Source organism: Taudactylus pleione, unplaced genomic scaffold, assembly GCF_031769625.1.
Source record: "Taudactylus pleione unplaced genomic scaffold, aTauple2 ptg000016l, whole genome shotgun sequence".
In the NCBI taxonomy this organism is placed as follows: domain Eukaryota; kingdom Metazoa; phylum Chordata; class Amphibia; order Anura; family Myobatrachidae; genus Taudactylus; species Taudactylus pleione.
The window spans coordinates 15430763-15453074 of record NW_028284418.1 but is presented as its reverse complement, the minus strand read 5'-3'; the positions used below and the strand labels follow the sequence as shown (position 1 = coordinate 15453074).

The following is a 22312-nucleotide window of genomic DNA, read 5'->3' as shown; positions in this document are numbered from 1 at the left end:
CAAATCCCACTGCTGCCATATTTATTCTCCAAGGAGAAGATCCAGTGATATATATCAAAGTGGTTTCCTAAAGTAGATAAGGTATAAAAGAAGCTAAATTTGGTTGATGGAAGCACACCTTAAGCTGTCACATGCAGTAGTTTAAAACAATTTATCATCAACTGATGATTGATCAGATATTAACCAACTGAAAAGGAGAAGATCCAGTGACTTATATCAAAGTGGTTTCCTAAAGTAGATAAGGTATAAAAGAAGCTACATTTGGTTGGTGGAAGCACACCTTAAGCTGTCACATGCAGTAGTTCAAAACAATTTATCATCAATTCATGATTGATCAGATATTAACCAACTGAAAAAGGATGGTGATAGTATCCTGCATTAGTCACCGAGTTCTAAACCGTTCATCATAGTTGCAACAGTCTTCTCACACCTTTAAAATAATGATATCTGCTAACAGTAAAGATATTCAAATTTTAATTTTGCATGAAGTAATTATGTGCCCTATCAGAACTAATATTTTACTACTTCATGCATCTCAATTTCTTTTGTTATTTCAATGAAAATAAACAAAATGCAATTCAATAAAAAATATGAATTTCTCATCGATTTTATGTTTAATAATGAACTTTCTTTAAACCTTTGCTGACATCTTTTCAATTAATACTTTAAAACAAAAAACCCTTTAATTTTGATGTTCTAGATCTGTGAGCTATCCTAATGATATGCACTTGTGGTAGCATGGCCGAGCGGTCTAAGGCGCTGGATTAAGGCTCCAGTCTCTTTGGAGGCGTTGGTTCAAATCCCTCTGCTGCCATGTTTATTATACAAAGAGTAGGCCAGTTATTGATGTCAAAGTGATTCTTTTTTCCCATTAGATAGGATATTACCCAGCTGAAATTTGTTGGTGGAAGATTCCTCTAGCTACTCAACAGTTCATCAAATGTTACAAGAGACTTCCCAAATGTTTTAAAAATGTTATCTGCTAACAGTCAAGATGAGCCAAAATTAAGTTGGCTTGAAGTAATATCATAACTAATATTTAATTACTGAGTTGTCTTATCATACAATTAGAGATGGAAATGTTGGCAACGTGACTCATTGGTATAAATTGATGGATTTATATTCCGATTTCTCTAACTTTTCTATCACTCTGGATTTTAATCTCACAGCTGTCTATTTTAGGCATTTGAATAATACTTCAAAGTTGTTTGGATACATCAGTTGCGCTAAATGAAGGAAATTTGAAATCAAATATTATCATTACTTGTTAAATGTACCTGGCTTCTTTTGCATTTTATCTCAGCTTTTCCTGACTTTGGGTAAAGTTTTGAATGACATTCCAGATAGGAGAGCTAAAATATTTTAAAGTGTACAGCAGGTTGTAGGATGACAGAGCTATTCAAGCCGTTGGAATCAAATCCCACTGCTGCCATATTTATTCTCCATGGAGAAGATCCAGTGATATATATCAAAGTGGTTTCCTAAAGTAGATAAGGTATAAAAGAAGCTAAATTTGGTTGGTGGAAGCACACCTTAAGCTGTCACATGCAGTAGTTTAAAACAATTTATCATCAACTGATGATTGATCAGATATTAACCAACTGAAAAGGAGAAGATCCAGTGACTTATATCAAAGTGGTTTCCTAAAGTAGATAAGGTATAAAAGAAGCTACATTTGGTTGGTGGAAGCACACCTTAAGCTGTCACATGCAGTAGTTCAAAACAATTTATCATCAATTCATGATTGATCAGATATTAACCAACTGAAAAAGGATGGTGATAGTATCCTGCATTAGTCACCGAGTTCTAAACCGTTCATCATAGTTGCAACAGTCTTCTCAAACCTTTAAAATAATGATATCTGCTAACAGTAAAGATATTCAAATTTAAAATTTGCATCAAGTAATTATGTGCCCTATCAGAACTAATATTTTACTACTTCATGCATCTCAATTTCTTTTGTCATTTCAATGAAAATAAACAAAATGCAATTCAATAAAAAATATGAATTTCTCATCGATTTTATGTTTAATAATGAACTTTCTTTTAACCTTTGCTGACATCTTTTCAATTAATACTTTAAAACAAAAATCCCTTTAATTTTGATGTTCTAGATCTGTGAGCTATCCTAATGATATGCATATGTGGTAGCATGGCCGAGCAGTCTAAGGTGCTGGATTAAGGCTCCAGTCTCTTTGGTGACGTGGGTTCAAATCCCACTGCTGCCATTTTTATTATACAAAGAGTAGGCCAGTTATTGATTTCAAAGTGATTCTTTTTTTCCATTAGATAGGATATTACCCAGCTGAAATTTGTTGGTGGAAGATTCCTCTAGCTACTCAACAGTTCATCATTGTTACAAGAGGCTTCCCAAATGTTTTAAAAATGTTATCTGCTAACAGTCAAGATGAGCCAAAATTAAGTTGGCATGAAGTAATTAGAAGTAATATCATAACTAATATTTAATTACTGAGTTGTCTTATCATACAATTAGAGATGGAAATGTTGGCAACGTGACTCATTGGTATAAATTGATGGATTTATATTCCGATTTCTCTAATTTTTCTATCACTCTGGATTTTAATCTCACAGCTGTCTATTTTAGGCATTTGAATAATACTTCAAAGTTGTTTGGATACATCAGTTGCGCTAAATGAAGGAAATTTGAAGTCAAATATAATCATTACTTGTTAAATGTACCTGGCTTCTTTTGCATTTTATCTCAGCTTTTCCTGACTTTGGGTAAAGTTTTGAATGACATTCCAGAAATGAGAGCTAAAATATTTTAAAGTGTACAGCAGGTTGTAGGATGACAGAGCTATTCAAGCCATTGGAATCAAATCCCACTGCTGCCATATTTATTCTCCAAGGAGAAGATCCAGTGATATATATCAAAGTGGTTTCCTAAAGTAGATAAGGTATAAAAGAAGCTAAATTTGGTTGGTGGAAGCACACCTTAAGCTGTCACATGCAGTAGTTTAAAACAATTTATCATCAACTGATGATTGATCAGATATTAACCAACTGAAAAGGGGAAGATCCAGTGACTTATATCAAAGTGGTTTCCTTAAGTAGAAAAGGTATGAAAGAAGCTACATTTGGTTGGTGGAAGCACACCTTAAGCTGTCACATGCAGTAGTTCAAAACAATTTATCATCAATTCATGATTGATCAGATATTAACCAACTGAAAAAGGATGGTGATAGTATCCTGCATTAGTCACCGAGTTCTAAACAGTTCATCATAGTTGCAACAGTCTTCTCACACCTTTAAAATAATGATATCTGCTAACAGTAAAGATATTAAAATTTTAATTTTGCATGAAGTAATTATGTGCCCTATCAGAACTAATATTTTACTACTTCATGCATCTCAATTTCTTTTGTTATTTCAATGAAAATAAACAAAATGCAATTCAATAAAAAATATGAATTTCTCATCGATTTTATGTTTAATAATGAACTTTCTTTAAACCTTTGCTGACATCTTTTGAATTAATACTTTAAAACAAAAAACCCTTTAATTTTGATGTTCTAGATCTGTGAGCTATCCTAATGATATGCACTTGTGGTAGCATGGCCGAGCGGTCTAAGGCGCTGGATTAAGGCTCCAGTCTCTTTGGAGGCGTTGGTTCAAATCCCTCTGCTGCCATGTTTATTATACAAAGAGTAGGCCAGTTATTGATGTCAAAGTGATTCTTTTTTCCCATTAGATAGGATATTACCCAGCTGAAATTTGTTGGTGGAAGATTCCTCTAGCTACTCAACAGTTCATCAAATGTTACAAGAGACTTCCCAAATGTTTTAAAAATGTTATCTGCTAACAGTCAAGATGAGCCAAAATTAAGTTGGCTTGAAGTAATATCATAACTAATATTTAATTACTGAGTTGTCTTATCATACAATTAGAGATGGAAATGTTGGCAACGTGACTCATTGGTATAAATTGATGGATTTATATTCCGATTTCTCTAACTTTTCTATCACTCTGGATTTTAATCTCACAGCTGTCTATTTTAGGCATTTGAATAATACTTCAAAGTTGTTTGGATACATCAGTTGCGCTAAATGAAGGAAATTTGAAATCAAATATTATCATTACTTGTTAAATGTACCTGGCTTCTTTTGCATTTTATCTCAGCTTTTCCTGACTTTGGGTAAAGTTTTGAATGACATTCCAGATAGGAGAGCTAAAATATTTTAAAGTGTACAGCAGGTTGTAGGATGACAGAGCTATTCAAGCCGTTGGAATCAAATCCCACTGCTGCCATATTTATTCTCCATGGAGAAGATCCAGTGATATATATCAAAGTGGTTTCCTAAAGTAGATAAGGTATAAAAGAAGCTAAATTTGGTTGGTGGAAGCACACCTTAAGCTGTCACATGCAGTAGTTTAAAACAATTTATCATCAACTGATGATTGATCAGATATTAACCAACTGAAAAGGAGAAGATCCAGTGACTTATATCAAAGTGGTTTCCTAAAGTAGATAAGGTATAAAAGAAGCTACATTTGGTTGGTGGAAGCACACCTTAAGCTGTCACATGCAGTAGTTCAAAACAATTTATCATCAATTCATGATTGATCAGATATTAACCAACTGAAAAAGGATGGTGATAGTATCCTGCATTAGTCACCGAGTTCTAAACCGTTCATCATAGTTGCAACAGTCTTCTCAAACCTTTAAAATAATGATATCTGCTAACAGTAAAGATATTCAAATTTAAAATTTGCATCAAGTAATTATGTGCCCTATCAGAACTAATATTTTACTACTTCATGCATCTCAATTTCTTTTGTCATTTCAATGAAAATAAACAAAATGCAATTCAATAAAAAATATGAATTTCTCATCGATTTTATGTTTAATAATGAACTTTCTTTTAACCTTTGCTGACATCTTTTCAATTAATACTTTAAAACAAAAATCCCTTTAATTTTGATGTTCTAGATCTGTGAGCTATCCTAATGATATGCATATGTGGTAGCATGGCCGAGCAGTCTAAGGTGCTGGATTAAGGCTCCAGTCTCTTTGGTGACGTGGGTTCAAATCCCACTGCTGCCATTTTTATTATACAAAGAGTAGGCCAGTTATTGATTTCAAAGTGATTCTTTTTTTCCATTAGATAGGATATTACCCAGCTGAAATTTGTTGGTGGAAGATTCCTCTAGCTACTCAACAGTTCATCATTGTTACAAGAGGCTTCCCAAATGTTTTAAAAATGTTATCTGCTAACAGTCAAGATGAGCCAAAATTAAGTTGGCATGAAGTAATTAGAAGTAATATCATAACTAATATTTAATTACTGAGTTGTCTTATCATACAATTAGAGATGGAAATGTTGGCAACGTGACTCATTGGTATAAATTGATGGATTTATATTCCGATTTCTCTAATTTTTCTATCACTCTGGATTTTAATCTCACAGCTGTCTATTTTAGGCATTTGAATAATACTTCAAAGTTGTTTGGATACATCAGTTGCGCTAAATGAAGGAAATTTGAAGTCAAATATAATCATTACTTGTTAAATGTACCTGGCTTCTTTTGCATTTTATCTCAGCTTTTCCTGACTTTGGGTAAAGTTTTGAATGACATTCCAGAAATGAGAGCTAAAATATTTTAAAGTGTACAGCAGGTTGTAGGATGACAGAGCTATTCAAGCCATTGGAATCAAATCCCACTGCTGCCATATTTATTCTCCAAGGAGAAGATCCAGTGATATATATCAAAGTGGTTTCCTAAAGTAGATAAGGTATAAAAGAAGCTAAATTTGGTTGGTGGAAGCACACCTTAAGCTGTCACATGCAGTAGTTTAAAACAATTTATCATCAACTGATGATTGATCAGATATTAACCAACTGAAAAGGGGAAGATCCAGTGACTTATATCAAAGTGGTTTCCTTAAGTAGAAAAGGTATGAAAGAAGCTACATTTGGTTGGTGGAAGCACACCTTAAGCTGTCACATGCAGTAGTTCAAAACAATTTATCATCAATTCATGATTGATCAGATATTAACCAACTGAAAAAGGATGGTGATAGTATCCTGCATTAGTCACCGAGTTCTAAACAGTTCATCATAGTTGCAACAGTCTTCTCACACCTTTAAAATAATGATATCTGCTAACAGTAAAGATATTAAAATTTTAATTTTGCATGAAGTAATTATGTGCCCTATCAGAACTAATATTTTACTACTTCATGCATCTCAATTTCTTTTGTTATTTCAATGAAAATAAACAAAATGCAATTCAATAAAAAATATGAATTTCTCATCGATTTTATGTTTAATAATGAACTTTCTTTAAACCTTTGCTGACATCTTTTGAATTAATACTTTAAAACAAAAAACCCTTTAATTTTGATGTTCTAGATCTGTGAGCTATGATATGCACATGTGGTAGCATGGCTGAGCGGTCTAAGGCGCTGGATTAAGGCTCCAGTCTCTTTGGAGGCGTGGGTTCAAATCCCACTGCTGCCATATTTATTATACAAAGAGTAGGCCAGTTATTGATGTCAAAGTGATTCTTTTTTTCCATTAGATAGGATATTACCCAGCTGAAATTTGTTGGTGGAAGATTCCTCTAGCTACTCAACAGTTCATCATTGTTACAAGAGACTTCCCAAATGTTTTAAAAATGTTATCTGCTAACAGTCAAGATGAGCCAAAATTAAGTTGGCATGAAGTAATTAGAAGTAATATCATAACTAATATTTAATTACTGAGTTGTCTTATCATACAATTAGAGATGGAAATGTTGGCAACGTGACTCATTGGTATAAATTGATGGATTTATATTCCGATTTCTTTAACTTTTCTATCACTCTGGATTTTAATCTCACAGCTGTCTATTTTAGGCATTTGAATAATACTTCAAAGTTGTTTGGATACATCAGTTGCGCTAAATGAAGGAAATTTGAAGTCAAATATAATCATTACTTGTTAAATGTACCTGGCTTCTTTTGCATTTTATCTCAGCTTTTCCTGACTTTGGGTAAAGTTTTGAATGACATTCCAGATATGAGAGCTAAAATATTTTAAAGTGTACAGCAGGTTGTAGGATGACAGAGCTATTCAAGCCGTTGGAATCAAATCCCACTGCTGCCATATTTATTCTCCAAGGAGAAGATCCAGTGATATATATCAAAGTGGTTTCCTAAAGTAGATAAGGTATAAAAGAAGCTAAATTTGGTTGGTGGAAGCACACCTTAAGCTGTCACATGCAGTAGTTTAAAACAATTTATCATCAACTGATGATTGATCAGATATTAACCAACTGAAAAGGAGAAGATCCAGTGACTTATATCAAAGTGGTTTCCTAAAGTAGATAAGGTATAAAAGAAGCTACATTTGGTTGGTGGAAGCACACCTTAAGCTGTCACATGCAGTAGTTCAAAACAATTTATCATCAATTCATGATTGATCAGATATTAACCAACTGAAAAAGGATGGTGATAGTATCCTGCATTAGTCACCGAGTTCTAAACCGTTCATCATAGTTGCAACAGTCTTCTCAAACCTTTAAAATAATGATATCTGCTAACAGTAAAGATATTCAAATTTTAATTTTGCATGAAGTAATTATGTGCCCTATCAGAACTAATATTTTACTACTTCATGCATCTCAATTTCTTTTGTTATTTCAATGAAAATAAACAAAATGCAATTCAATAAAAAATATGAATTTCTCATCGATTTTATGTTTAATAATGAACTTTCTTTAAACCTTTGCTGACATCTTTTCAATTAATACTTTAAAACAAAAAACCCTTTAATTTTGATGTTCTAGATCTGTGAGCTATCCTAATAATATGCACATGTGGTAGCATGGCCGAGCGGTCTAAGGCGCTGGATTAAGGCTCCAGTCTCTTTGGAGGCGTTGGTTCAAATCCCACTGCTGCCATATTTATTATACAAAGAGTAGGCCAGTTATTGATGTCAAAGTGATTCTTTTTTTCCATTAGATAGGATATTACCCAGCTGAAATTTGTTGGTGAAAGATTCCTCTAGCTACTCAACAGTTCATCATTGTTACAAGAGACTTCCCAAATGTTTTAAAAATGTTATCTGCTAACAGTCAAGATGAGCCAAAATTAAGTTGGCATGAAGTAATTAGAAGTAATATCATAACTAATATTTAATTACTGAGTTGTCTTATCATACAAGTAGAGATGGAAATGTTGGCAACGTGACTCATTGGTATAAATTGATGGATTTATATTCCGATTTCTCTAACTTTTCTATCACTCTGGATTTTAATCTCACAGCTGTCTATTTTAGGCATTTGAATAATACTTCAAAGTTGTTTGGATACATCAGTTGCGCTAAATGAAGGAAATTTGAAGTCAAATATAATCATTACTTGTTAAATGTACCTGGCTTCTTTTGCATTTTATCTCAGCTTTTCCTGACTTTGGGTAAAGTTTTGAATGACATTCCAGATATGAGAGCTAAAATATTTTAAAGTGTACAGCAGGTTGTAGGATGACAGAGCTATTCAAGCCATTGGAATCAAATCCCACTGCTGCCATATTTATTCTCCAAGGAGAAGATCCAGTGATATATATCAAAGTGGTTTCCTAAAGTAGATAAGGTATAAAAGAAGCTAAATTTGGTTGGTGGAAGCACAGCTTAAGCTGTCACATGCAGTAGTTTAAAACAATTTATCATCAACTGATGATTGATCAGATATTAACCAACTGAAAAGGAGAAGATCCAGTGACTTATATCAAAGTGGTTTCCTAAAGTAGATAAGGTATAAAAGAAGCTACATTTGGTTGGTGGAAGCACACCTTAAGCTGTCACATGCAGTAGTTCAAAACAATTTATCATCAATTCATGATTGATCAGATATTAACCAACTGAAAAAGGATGGTGATAGTATCCTGCATTAGTCACCGAGTTCTAAACCGTTCATCATAGTTGCAACAGTCTTCTCAAACCTTTAAAATAATGATATCTGCTAACAGTAAAGATATTCAAATTTTAATTTTGCATGAATTAATTATGTGCCCTATCAGAACTAATATTTTACTACTTCATGCATCTCAATTTCTTTTGTTATTTCAATGAAAATAAACAAAATGCAATTCAATAAAAAATATGAATTTCTCATCGATTTTATGTTTAATAATGAACTTTCTTTAAACCTTTGCTGACATCTTTTCAATTAATACTTTAAAACAAAAAACCCTTTAATTTTGATGTTCTAGATCTGTGAGCTATCCTAATGATATGCACTTGTGGTAGCATGGCCGAGCGGTCTAAGGCGCTGGATTAAGGCTCCAGTGGAGGCGTAGGTTCAAATCCCTCTGGAGGCGTAGGTTCAAATCCCTCTGCTGCCATGTTTATTATACAAAGAGTAGGCCAGTTATTGATGTCAAAGTGATTCTTTTTTCCCATTAGATAGGATATTACCCAGCTGAAATTTGTTGGTGGAAGATTCCTCTAGCTACTCAACAGTTCATCAAATGTTACAAGAGACTTCCCAAATGTTTTAAAAATGTTATCTGCTAACAGTCAAGATGAGCCAAAATTAAGTTGGCATGAAGTAATTAGAAGTAATATCATAACTAATATTTAATTACTGAGTTGTCTTATCATACAATTAGAGATGGAAATGTTGGCAACGTGACTCATTGGTATAAATTGATGGATTTATATTCCGATTTCTCTAACTTTTCTATCACTCTGGATTTTAATCTCACAGCTGTCTATTTTAGGCATTTGAATAATACTTCAAAGTTGTTTGGATACATCAGTTGCGCTAAATGAAGGAAATTTGAAATCAAATATTATCATTACTTGTTAAATGTACCTGGCTTCTTTTGCATTTTATCTCAGCTTTTCCTGACTTTGGGTAAAGTTTTGAATGACATTCCAGATATGAGAGCTAAAATATTTTAAAGTGTACAGCAGGTTGTAGGATGACAGAGCTATTCAAACCGTTGGAATCAAATCCCACTGCTGCCATATTTATTCTCCATGGAGAAGATCCAGTGATATATATCAAAGTGGTTTCCTAAAGTAGATAAGGTATAAAAGAAGCTAAATTTGGTTGGTGGAAGCACACCTTAAGCTGTCACATGCAGTAGTTTAAAACAATTTATCATCAACTGATGATTGATCAGATATTAACCAACTGAAAAGGAGAAGATCCAGTGACTTATATCAAAGTGGTTTCCTAAAGTAGATAAGGTATAAAAGAAGCTACATTTGGTTGGTGGAAGCACACCTTAAGCTGTCACATGCAGTAGTTCAAAACAATTTATCATCAATTCATGATTGATCAGATATTAACCAACTGAAAAAGGATGGTGATAGTATCCTGCATTAGTCACCGAGTTCTAAACCGTTCATCATAGTTGCAACAGTCTTCTCAAACCTTTAAAATAATGATATCTGCTAACAGTAAAGATATTCAAATTTAAAATTTCCATCAAGTAATTATGTGCCCTATCAGAACTAATATTTTACTACTTCATGCATCTCAATTTCTTTTGTTATTTCAATGAAAATAAACAAAATGCAATTCAATAAAAAATATGAATTTCTCATCGATTTTATGTTTAATAATGAACTTTCTTTTAACCTTTGCTGACATCTTTTCAATTAATACTTTAAAACAAAAATCCCTTTAATTTTGATGTTCTAGATCTGTGAGCTATCCTAATGATATGCACATGTGGTAGCATGGCCGAGCAGTCTAAGGTGCTGGATTAAGGCTCCAGTCTCTTTGGAGACGTGGGTTCAAATCCCACTGCTGCCATTTTTATTATACAAAGAGTAGGCCAGTTATTGATTTCAAAGTGATTCTTTTTTTCCATTAGATAGGATATTACCCAGCTGAAATTTGTTGGTGGAAGATTCCTCTAGCTACTCAACAGTTCATCATTGTTACAAGAGGCTTCCCAAATGTTTTAAAAATGTTATCTGCTAACAGTCAAGATGAGCCAAAATTAAGTTGGCATGAAGTAATTAGAAGTAATATCATAACTAATATTTAATTACTGAGTTGTCTTATCATACAATTAGAGATGGAAATGTTGGCAACGTGACTCATTGGTATAAATTGATGGATTTATATTCCGATTTCTCTAACTTTTCTATCACTCTGGATTTTAATCTCACAGCTGTCTATTTTAGGCATTTGAATAATACTTCAAAGTTGTTTGGATACATCAGTTGCGCTAAATGAAGGAAATTTGAAGTCAAATATAATCATTACTTGTTAAATGTACCTGGCTTCTTTTGCATTTTATCTCAGCTTTTCCTGACTTTGGGTAAAGTTTTGAATGACATTCCAGATATGAGAGCTAAAATATTTTAAAGTGTACAGCAGGTTGTAGGATGACAGAGCTATTCAAGCCGTTGGAATCAAATCCCACTGCTGCCATATTTATTCTCCAAGGAGAAGATCCAGTGATATATATCAAAGTGGTTTCCTAAAGTAGATAAGGTATAAAAGAAGCTAAATTTGGTTGGTGGAAGCACACCTTAAGCTGTCACATGCAGTAGTTTAAAACTATTTATCATCAACTGATGATTGATCAGATATTAACCAACTGAAAAGGAGAAGATCCAGTGACTTATATCAAAGTGGTTTCCTAAAGTAGATAAGGTATGAAAGAAGCTACATTTGGTTGGTGGAAGCACACCTTAAGCTGTCACATGCAGTAGTTCAAAACAATTTATCATCAATTCATGATTGATCAGATATTAACCAACTGAAAAAGGATGGTGATAGTATCCTGCATTAGTCACCGAGTTCTAAACAGTTCATCATAGTTGCAACAGTCTTCTCACTCCTTTAAAATAATGATATCTGCTAACAGTAAAGATATTAAAATTTTAATTTTGCATGATGTAATTATGTGCCCTATCAGAACTAATATTTTACTACTTCATGCATCTCAATTTCTTTTGTTATTTCAATGAAAATAAACAAAATGCAATTCAATAAAAAATATGAATTTCTCATCGATTTTATGTTTAATAATGAACTTTCTTTAAACCTTTGCTGACATCTTTTCAATTAATACTTTAAAACAAAAAACCCTTTAATTTTGATGTTCTAGATCTGTGAGCTATCCTAATGATATGCACATGTGGTAGCATGGCCGAGTGGTCTAAGGCGCTGGATTAAGGCTCCAGTCTCTTTGGAGGCTTGGGTTCATATCCCACTGCTGCCATATTTATTATACAAAGAGTAGGCCAGTTATCGATGTCAAAGTGATTCTTTTTTTCCATTAGATAGGATATTACCCAGCTGAAATTTGTTGGTGAAAGATTCCTCTAGCTACTCAACAGTTCATCATTGTTACAAGAAACTTCCCAAATGTTTTAAAAATGTTATCTGCTAACAGTCAAGATGAGCCAAAATTAAGTTGGCATGAAGTAATTAGAAGTAATATCATAACTAATATTTAATTACTGAGTTGTCTTATCATACAATTAGAGATGGAAATGTTGGCAACGTGACTCATTGGTATAAATTGATGGATTTATATTCCGATTTCTCTAACTTTTCTATCACTCTGGATTTTAATCTCACAGCTGTCTATTTTAGGCATTTGAATAATACTTCAAAGTTGTTTGGATACATCAGTTGCGCTAAATGAAGGAAATTTGAAGTCAAATATAATCATTACTTGTTAAATGTACCTGGCTTCTTTTGCATTTTATCTCAGCTTTTCCTGACTTTGGGTAAAGTTTTGAATGACATTCCAGATATGAGAGTTAAAATATTTTAAAGTGTACAGCAGGTTGTAGGATGACAGAGCTATTCAAGCCGTTGGAATCAAATCCCACTGCTGCCATATTTATTCTCCATGGAGAAGATCCAGTGAAATATATCAAAGTGGTTTCCTAAAGTAGATAAGGTATAAAAGAAGCTAAATTTGGTTGGTGGAAGCACACCTTAAGCTGTCACATGCAGTAGTTTAAAACAATTTATCATCAACTGATGATTGATCAGATATTAACCAACTGAAAAGGAGAAGATCCAGTGACTTATATCAAAGTGGTTTCCTAAAGTAGATAAGGTATAAAAGAAGCTAAATTTGGTTGGTGGAAGCACACCTTAAGCTGTCACATGCAGTAGTTTAAAACAATTTATCATCAACTGATGATTGATCAGATATTAACCAACTGAAAAGGAGAAGATCCAGTGACTTATATCAAAGTGGTTTCCTAAAGTAGATAATGTATAAAAGAAGCTACATTTGGTTGGTGGAAGCACACCTTAAGCTGTCACATGCAGTAGTTCAAAACAATTTATCATCAATTCATGATTGATCAGATATTAACCAACTGAAAAAGGATGGTGATAGTATCCTCCATTAGTCACCGAGTTCTAAACCGTTCATCATAGTTGCAACAGTCTTCTCAAACCTTTAAAATAATGATATCTGCTAACAGTAAAGATATTCAAATTTAAATTTTGCATGAAGTAATTATGTGCCCTATCAGAACTAATATTTTACTACTTCATGCATCTCAATTTCTTTTGTTATTTCAATGAAAATAAACAAAATGCAATTCAATAAAAAATATGAATTTCTCATCGATTTTATGTTTAATAATGAACTTTCTTTAAACCTTTGCTGACATCTTTTCAATTAATACTTTAAAACAAAAAACCCTTTAATTTTGATGTTCTAGATCTGTGAGCTATCCTAATGATATGCTCATGTGGTAGCATGGCCGAGCGGTCTAAGGCGCTGGATTAAGGCTCTAGTCTCTTTGGAGGCGTGGGTTCAAATCCCACTGCTGCCATATTTATTATACAAAGAGTAGGCCAGTTATTGATGTCAAAGTGATTCTTTTTTTCCATTAGATAGGATATTACCCAGCTGAAATTTGTTGGTGAAAGATTCCTCTAGCTACTCAACAGTTCATCATTGTTACAAGAGACTTCCCAAATGTTTTAAAAATGTTATCTGCTAACAGTCAAGATGAGCCAAAATTAAGTTGGCATGAAGTAATTAGAAGTAATATCATAACTAATATTTAATTACTGAGTTGTCTTATCATACAATTAGAGATGGAAATGTTGGCAACGTGACTCATTGGTATAAATTGATGGATTTATATTCCGATTTCTCTAACTTTTCTATCACTCTGGATTTTAATCTCACAGCTGTCTATTTTAGGCATTTGAATAATACTTCAAAGTTGTTTGGATACATCAGTTGCGCTAAATGAAGGAAATTTGAAGTCAAATATAATCATTACTTGTTAAATGTACCTGGCTTCTTTTGCATTTTATCTCAGCTTTTCCTGACTTTGGGTAAAGTTTTGAATGACATTCCAGATATGAGAGTTAAAATATTTTAAAGTGTACAGCAGGTTGTAGGATGACAGAGCTATTCAAGCCGTTGGAATCAAATCCCACTGCTGCCATATTTATTCTCCAAGGAGAAGATCCAGTGATATATATCAAAGTGGTTTCCTAAAGTAGATAAGGTATAAAAGAAGCTAAATTTGGTTGGTGGAAGCACACCTTAAGCTGTCACATGCAGTAGTTTAAAACAATTTATCATCAACTGATGATTGATCAGATATTAACCAACTGAAAAGGAGAAGATCCAGTGACTTATATTAAAGTGGTTTCCTAAAGTAGATAAGGTATAAAAGAAGCTACATTTGGTTGGTTGAAGCACACCTTAAGCTGTCACATGCAGTAGTTCAAAACAATTTATCATCAATTCATGATTGATCAGATATTAACCAACTGAAAAAGGATGGTGATAGTATCCTGCATTAGTCACCGAGTTCTAAACCGTTCATCATAGTTGCAACAGTCTTCTCAAACCTTTAAAATAATGATATCTGCTAACAGTAAAGATATTCAAATTTTAATTTTGCATGAATTAATTATGTGCCCTATCAGAACTAATATTTTACAACTTCATGCATCTCAATTTCTTTTGTTATTTCAATGAAAATAAACAAAATGCAATTCAATAAAAAATATGAATTTCTCATTGATTTTATGTTTAATAATGAACTTTCTTTAAACCTTTGCTGACATCTTTTCAATTAATACTTTAAAACAAAAAACCCTTTAATTTTGATGTTCTAGATCTGTGAGCTATCCTAATGATATGCACATGTGGTAGCATGGCCGAGCGGTCTAAGGCGCTGGATTAAGGCTCCAGTCTCTTTGGAGGCGTGGGTTCAAATCCCACTGCTGCCATATTTTTTATACAAAGAGTAGGCCAAAGTGATTCTTTTTTTCCATTAGATAGGATATTACCCAGCTGAAATTTGTTGGTGAAAGATTCCTCTAGCTACTCAACAGTTCATCATTGTTACAAGAGACTTCCCAAATGTTTTAAAAATGTTATCTGCTAACAGTCAAGATGAGCCAAAATTAAGTTGGCATGAAGTAATTAGAAGTAATATCATAACTAATATTTAATTACTGAGTTGTCTTATCATATAATTAGAGATGGAAATGTTGGCAACATGACTCATTGGTATAAATTGATGGATTTATATTCCGATTTCTCTAACTTTTCTATCACTCTGGATTTTAATCTCACAGCTGTCTATTTTAGGCATTTGAATAATACTTCAAAGTTGTTTGGATACATCAGTTGCGCTAAATGAAGGAAATTTGAAGTCAAATATAATCATTACTTGTTAAATGTACCTGGCTTCTTTTGCATTTTATCTCAGCTTTTCCTGACTTTGGGTAAAGTTTTGAATGACATTCCAGATATGAGAGTTAAAATATTTTAAAGTGTACAGCAGGTTGTAGGATGTCAGAGCTATTCAAGCCGTTGGAATCAAATCCCACTGCTGCCATATTTATTCTCCATGGAGAAGATCCAGTGATATATATCAAAGTGGTTTCCTAAAGTAGATAAGGTATAAAAGAAGCTAAATTTGGTTGGTGGAAGCACACCTTAAGCTGTCACATGCAGTAGTTTAAAACAATTTATCATCAACTGATGATTGATCAGATATTAACCAACTGAAAAGGAGAAGATCCAGTGACTTATATCAAAGTGGTTTCCTAAAGTAGATAAGGTATAAAAGAAGCTAAATTTGGTTGGTGGAAGCACACCTTAAGCTGTCACATGCAGTAGTTTAAAACAATTTATCATCAACTGATGATTGATCAGATATTAACCAACTGAAAAGGAGAAGATCCAGTGACTTATATCAAAGTGGTTTCCTAAAGTAGATAATGTATAAAAGAAGCTACATTTGGTTGGTGGAAGCACACCTTAAGCTGTCACATGCAGTAGTTCAAAACAATTTATCATCAATTCATGATTGATCAGATATTAACCAACTGAAAAAGGATGGTGATAGTATCCTGCATTAGTCACCGAGTTCTAAACCGTTCATCATAGTTGCAACAGTCTTCTCAAACCTTTAAAATAATGATATCTGCTAACAGTAAAGATATTCAAATTTAAATTTTGCATGAAGTAATTATGTGCCCTATCAGAACTAATATTTTACTACTTCATGCATCTCAATTTCTTTTGTTATTTCAATGAAAATAAACAAAATGCAACTCAATAAAAAATATGAATTTCTCATCGATTTTATGTTTAATAATGAACTTTCTTTTAACCTTTGCTGACATCTTTTCAATTAATACTTTAAAACAAAAATCCCTTTAATTTTGATGTTCTAGATCTGTGAGCTATCCTAATGATAAGCACATATGGTAGCATGGCCGAGCAGTCTAAGGCGCTGGATTAAGGCTCCAGTCTCTTCGTATGCATGGGTTCAAATCCCTCTGCTGCCATATTTATTATACAAAGAGTAGGCCAGTTATTGATGGCAAAGTGATTTTTTTTTTCCCATTAGAAAGGATATTACCCAGCTGAAATTTGTTGGTGGAAGATTCCTCTAGCTACTCAACAGTTCATCATTGTTACAAGAGACTTCCCAAATGTTTTAAAAATGTTATCTACTAACAGTCAAGATGAGCCAAAATTAAGTTGGCATGAAGTAATTAGAAGTAATATCATAACTAATATTTAATTACTGAGTTGTCTTATCATACAATTAGAGATGGAAATGTTGGCAACGTGACTCATTGGTATAAATTGATGGATTTATATTCCGATTTCTCTAACTTTCCTATCACTCTGGATTTTAATCTCACAGCTGTCTATTTTAGGCATTTGAATAATACTTCAAAGTTGTTTGGATACATCAGTTGCGCTAAATGAAGGAAATTTGAAGTCAAATATAATCATTACTTGTTAAATGTACCTGGCTTCTTTTGCATTTTATCTCAGCTTTTCCTGACTTTGGGTAAAGTTTTGAATGACATTCCAGATATGAGAGTTAAAATATTTTAAAGTGTACAGCAGGTTGTAGGATGACAGAGCTATTCAAGCAGTTGGAATCAAATCCCACTGCTGCCATATTTATTCTCCAAGGAGAAGATCCAGTGATATATATCAAAGTGGTTTCCTAAAGTAGATAAGGTATAAAAGAAGCTAAATTTGGTTGGTGGAAGCACACCTTAAGCTGTCACATGCAGTAGTTTAAAACAATTTATCATCAACTGATGATTGATCAGATATTAACCAACTGAAAAGGAGAAGATCCAGTGACTTATATCAAAGTTGTTTCCTAAAGTAGATAAGGTATAAAAGAAGCTACATTTGGTTGGTGGAAGCACACCTTAAGCTGTCACATGCAGTAGTTCAAAACAATTTATCATCAATTCATGATTGATCAGATATTAACCAACTGAAAAAGGATGGTGATAGTATCCTGCATTAGTCACCGAGTTCTAAACCGTTCATCATAGTTGCAACAGTCTTCTCAAACCTTTAAAATAATGATATCTGCTAACAGTAAAGATATTCAAATTTAAAATTTGCATCAAGTAATTATGTGCCCTATCAGAACTAATATTTTACTACTTCATGCATCTCAATTTCTTTTGTCATTTCAATGAAAATAAACAAAATGCAATTCAATAAAAAATATGAATTTCTCATCGATTTTATGTTTAATAATGAACTTTCTTTTAACCTTTGCTGACATCTTTTCAATTAATACTTTAAAACAAAAATCCCTTTAATTTTGATGTTCTAGATCTGTGAGCTATCCTAATGATATGCATATGTGGTAGCATGGCCGAGCAGTCTAAGGTGCTGGATTAAGGCTCCAGTCTCTTTGGTGACGTGGGTTCAAATCCCACTGCTGCCATTTTTATTATACAAAGAGTAGGCCAGTTATTGATTTCAAAGTGATTCTTTTTTTCCATTAGATAGGATATTACCCAGCTGAAATTTGTTGGTGGAAGATTCCTCTAGCTACTCAACAGTTCATCATTGTTACAAGAGGCTTCCCAAATGTTTTAAAAATGTTATCTGCTAACAGTCAAGATGAGCCAAAATTAAGTTGGCATGAAGTAATTAGAAGTAATATCATAACTAATATTTAATTACTGAGTTGTCTTATCATACAATTAGAGATGGAAATGTTGGCAACGTGACTCATTGGTATAAATTGATGGATTTATATTCCGATTTCTCTAACTTTTCTATCACTCTGGATTTTAATCTCACAGCTGTCTATTTTAGGCATTTGAATAATACTTCAAAGTTGTTTGGATACATCAGTTGCGCTAAATGAAGGAAATTTGAAGTCAAATATAATCATTACTTGTTAAATGTACCTGGCTTCTTTTGCATTTTATCTCAGCTTTTCCTGACTTTGGGTAAAGTTTTGAATGACATTCCAGAAATGAGAGCTAAAATATTTTAAAGTGTACAGCAGGTTGTAGGATGACAGAGCTATTCAAGCCATTGGAATCAAATCCCACTGCTGCCATATTTATTCTCCAAGGAGAAGATCCAGTGATATATATCAAAGTGGTTTCCTAAAGTAGATAAGGTATAAAAGAAGCTAAATTTGGTTGGTGGAAGCACACCTTAAGCTGTCACATGCAGTAGTTTAAAACAATTTATCATCAACTGATGATTGATCAGATATTAACCAACTGAAAAGGAGAAGATCCAGTGACTTATATCAAAGTGGTTTCCTTAAGTAGAAAAGGTATGAAAGAAGCTACATTTGGTTGGTGGAAGCACACCTTAAGCTGTCACATGCAGTAGTTCAAAACAATTTATCATCAATTCATGATTGATCAGATATTAACCAACTGAAAAAGGATGGTGATAGTATCCTGCATTAGTCACCGAGTTCTAAACAGTTCATCATAGTTGCAACAGTCTTCTCACACCTTTAAAATAATGATATCTGCTAACAGTAAAGATATTAAAATTTTAATTTTGCATGAAGTAATTATGTGCCCTATCAGAACTAATATTTTACTACTTCATGCATCTCAATTTCTTTTGTTATTTCAATGAAAATAAACAAAATGCAATTCAATAAAAAATATGAATTTCTCATCGATTTTATGTTTAATAATGAACTTTCTTTAAACCTTTGCTGACATCTTTTGAATTAATACTTTAAAACAAAAAACCCTTTAATTTTGATGTTCTAGATCTGTGAGCTATGATATGCACATGTGGTAGCATGGCTGAGCGGTCTAAGGCGCTGGATTAAGGCTCCAGTCTCTTTGGAGGCGTGGGTTCAAATCCCACTGCTGCCATATTTATTATACAAAGAGTAGGCCAGTTATTGATGTCAAAGTGATTCTTTTTTTCCATTAGATAGGATATTACCCAGCTGAAACTTGTTGGTGGAAGATTCCTCTAGCTACTCAACAGTTCATCATTGTTACAAGAGACTTCCCAAATGTTTTAAAAATGTTATCTGCTAACAGTCAAGATGAGCCAAAATTAAGTTGGCATGAAGTAATTAGAAGTAATATCATAACTAATATTTAATTACTGAGTTGTCTTATCATACAATTAGAGATGGAAATGTTGGCAACGTGACTCATTGGTATAAATTGATGGATTTATATTCCGATTTCTTTAACTTTTCTATCACTCTGGATTTTAATCTCACAGCTGTCTATTTTAGGCATTTGAATAATACTTCAAAGTTGTTTGGATACATCAGTTGCGCTAAATGAAGGAAATTTGAAGTCAAATATAATCATTACTTGTTAAATGTACCTGGCTTCTTTTGCATTTTATCTCAGCTTTTCCTGACTTTGGGTAAAGTTTTGAATGACATTCCAGATATGAGAGCTAAAATATTTTAAAGTGTACAGCAGGTTGTAGGATGACAGAGCTATTCAAGCCGTTGGAATCAAATCCCACTGCTGCCATATTTATTCTCCAAGGAGAAGATCCAGTGATATATATCAAAGTGGTTTCCTAAAGTAGATAAGGTATAAAAGAAGCTAAATTTGGTTGGTGGAAGCACACCTTAAGCTGTCACATGCAGTAGTTTAAAACAATTTATCATCAACTGATGATTGATCAGATATTAACCAACTGAAAAGGAGAAGATCCAGTGACTTATATCAAAGTGGTTTCCTAAAGTAGATAAGGTATAAAAGAAGCTACATTTGGTTGGTGGAAGCACACCTTAAGCTGTCACATGCAGTAGTTCAAAACAATTTATCATCAATTCATGATTGATCAGATATTAACCAACTGAAAAAGGATGGTGATAGTATCCTGCATTAGTCACCGAGTTCTAAACCGTTCATCATAGTTGCAACAGTCTTCTCAAACCTTTAAAATAATGATATCTGCTAACAGTAAAGATATTCAAATTTTAATTTTGCATGAAGTAATTATGTGCCCTATCAGAACTAATATTTTACTACTTCATGCATCTCAATTTCTTTTGTTATTTCAATGAAAATAAACAAAATGCAATTCAATAAAAAATATGAATTTCTCATCGATTTTATGTTTAATAATGAACTTTCTTTAAACCTTTGCTGACATCTTTTCAATTAATACTTTAAAACAAAAAACCCTTTAATTTTGATGTTCTAGATCTGTGAGCTATCCTAATAATATGCACATGTGGTAGCATGGCCGAGCGGTCTAAGGCGCTGGATTAAGGCTCCAGTCTCTTTGGAGGCGTTGGTTCAAATCCCACTGCTGCCATATTTATTATACAAAGAGTAGGCCAGTTATTGATGTCAAAGTGATTCTTTTTTTCCATTAGATAGGATATTACCCAGCTGAAATTTGTTGGTGAAAGATTCCTCTAGCTACTCAACAGTTCATCATTGTTACAAGAGACTTCCCAAATGTTTTAAAAATGTTATCTGCTAACAGTCAAGATGAGCCAAAATTAAGTTGGCATGAAGTAATTAGAAGTAATATCATAACTAATATTTAATTACTGAGTTGTCTTATCATACAAGTAGAGATGGAAATGTTGGCAACGTGACTCATTGGTATAAATTGATGGATTTATATTCCGATTTCTCTAACTTTTCTATCACTCTGGATTTTAATCTCACAGCTGTCTATTTTAGGCATTTGAATAATACTTCAAAGTTGTTTGGATACATCAGTTGCGCTAAATGAAGGAAATTTGAAGTCAAATATAATCATTACTTGTTAAATGTACCTGGCTTCTTTTGCATTTTATCTCAGCTTTTCCTGACTTTGGGTAAAGTTTTGAATGACATTCCAGATATGAGAGCTAAAATATTTTAAAGTGTACAGCAGGTTGTAGGATGACAGAGCTATTCAAGCCATTGGAATCAAATCCCACTGCTGCCATATTTATTCTCCAAGGAGAAGATCCAGTGATATATATCAAAGTGGTTTCCTAAAGTAGATAAGGTATAAAAGAAGCTAAATTTGGTTGGTGGAAGCACAGCTTAAGCTGTCACATGCAGTAGTTTAAAACAATTTATCATCAACTGATGATTGATCAGATATTAACCAACTGAAAAGGAGAAGATCCAGTGACTTATATCAAAGTGGTTTCCTAAAGTAGATAAGGTATAAAAGAAGCTACATTTGGTTGGTGGAAGCACACCTTAAGCTGTCACATGCAGTAGTTCAAAACAATTTATCATCAATTCATGATTGATCAGATATTAACCAACTGAAAAAGGATGGTGATAGTATCCTGCATTAGTCACCGAGTTCTAAACCGTTCATCATAGTTGCAACAGTCTTCTCAAACCTTTAAAATAATGATATCTGCTAACAGTAAAGATATTCAAATTTTAATTTTGCATGAATTAATTATGTGCCCTATCAGAACTAATATTTTACTACTTCATGCATCTCAATTTCTTTTGTTATTTCAATGAAAATAAACAAAATGCAATTCAATAAAAAATATGAATTTCTCATCGATTTTATGTTTAATAATGAACTTTCTTTAAACCTTTGCTGACATCTTTTCAATTAATACTT

General features: G+C 32.9%; 7 non-coding genes across 7 annotated transcripts; all 7 read left to right on the top strand.

Moving 5' to 3' along the window:
- The first annotated feature begins 6400 nt into the window (after positions 1-6400).
- Positions 6401-6482, top strand: TRNAL-AAG (transfer RNA leucine (anticodon AAG)). Its single transcript has one exon. It is a non-coding gene; the product is annotated as a tRNA-Leu (tRNA).
- A 1341-nt stretch (positions 6483-7823) lies between these two features.
- On the top strand, positions 7824-7905 carry TRNAL-AAG (transfer RNA leucine (anticodon AAG)). The gene has a single exon. It is a non-coding gene; the product is annotated as a tRNA-Leu (tRNA).
- Positions 7906-10688: 2783 nt separating this feature from the next.
- On the top strand, positions 10689-10770 carry TRNAL-AAG (transfer RNA leucine (anticodon AAG)). The gene has a single exon. It is a non-coding gene; the product is annotated as a tRNA-Leu (tRNA).
- Positions 10771-13696: 2926 nt separating this feature from the next.
- Positions 13697-13778, top strand: TRNAL-AAG (transfer RNA leucine (anticodon AAG)). Its single transcript has one exon. It is a non-coding gene; the product is annotated as a tRNA-Leu (tRNA).
- A 1341-nt stretch (positions 13779-15119) lies between these two features.
- On the top strand, positions 15120-15201 carry TRNAL-AAG (transfer RNA leucine (anticodon AAG)). Its single transcript has one exon. It is a non-coding gene; the product is annotated as a tRNA-Leu (tRNA).
- A 4331-nt stretch (positions 15202-19532) lies between these two features.
- On the top strand, positions 19533-19614 carry TRNAL-AAG (transfer RNA leucine (anticodon AAG)). The gene has a single exon. It is a non-coding gene; the product is annotated as a tRNA-Leu (tRNA).
- Positions 19615-20955: 1341 nt separating this feature from the next.
- On the top strand, positions 20956-21037 carry TRNAL-AAG (transfer RNA leucine (anticodon AAG)). The gene has a single exon. It is a non-coding gene; the product is annotated as a tRNA-Leu (tRNA).
- The last annotated feature ends 1275 nt before the right edge of the window (positions 21038-22312 follow it).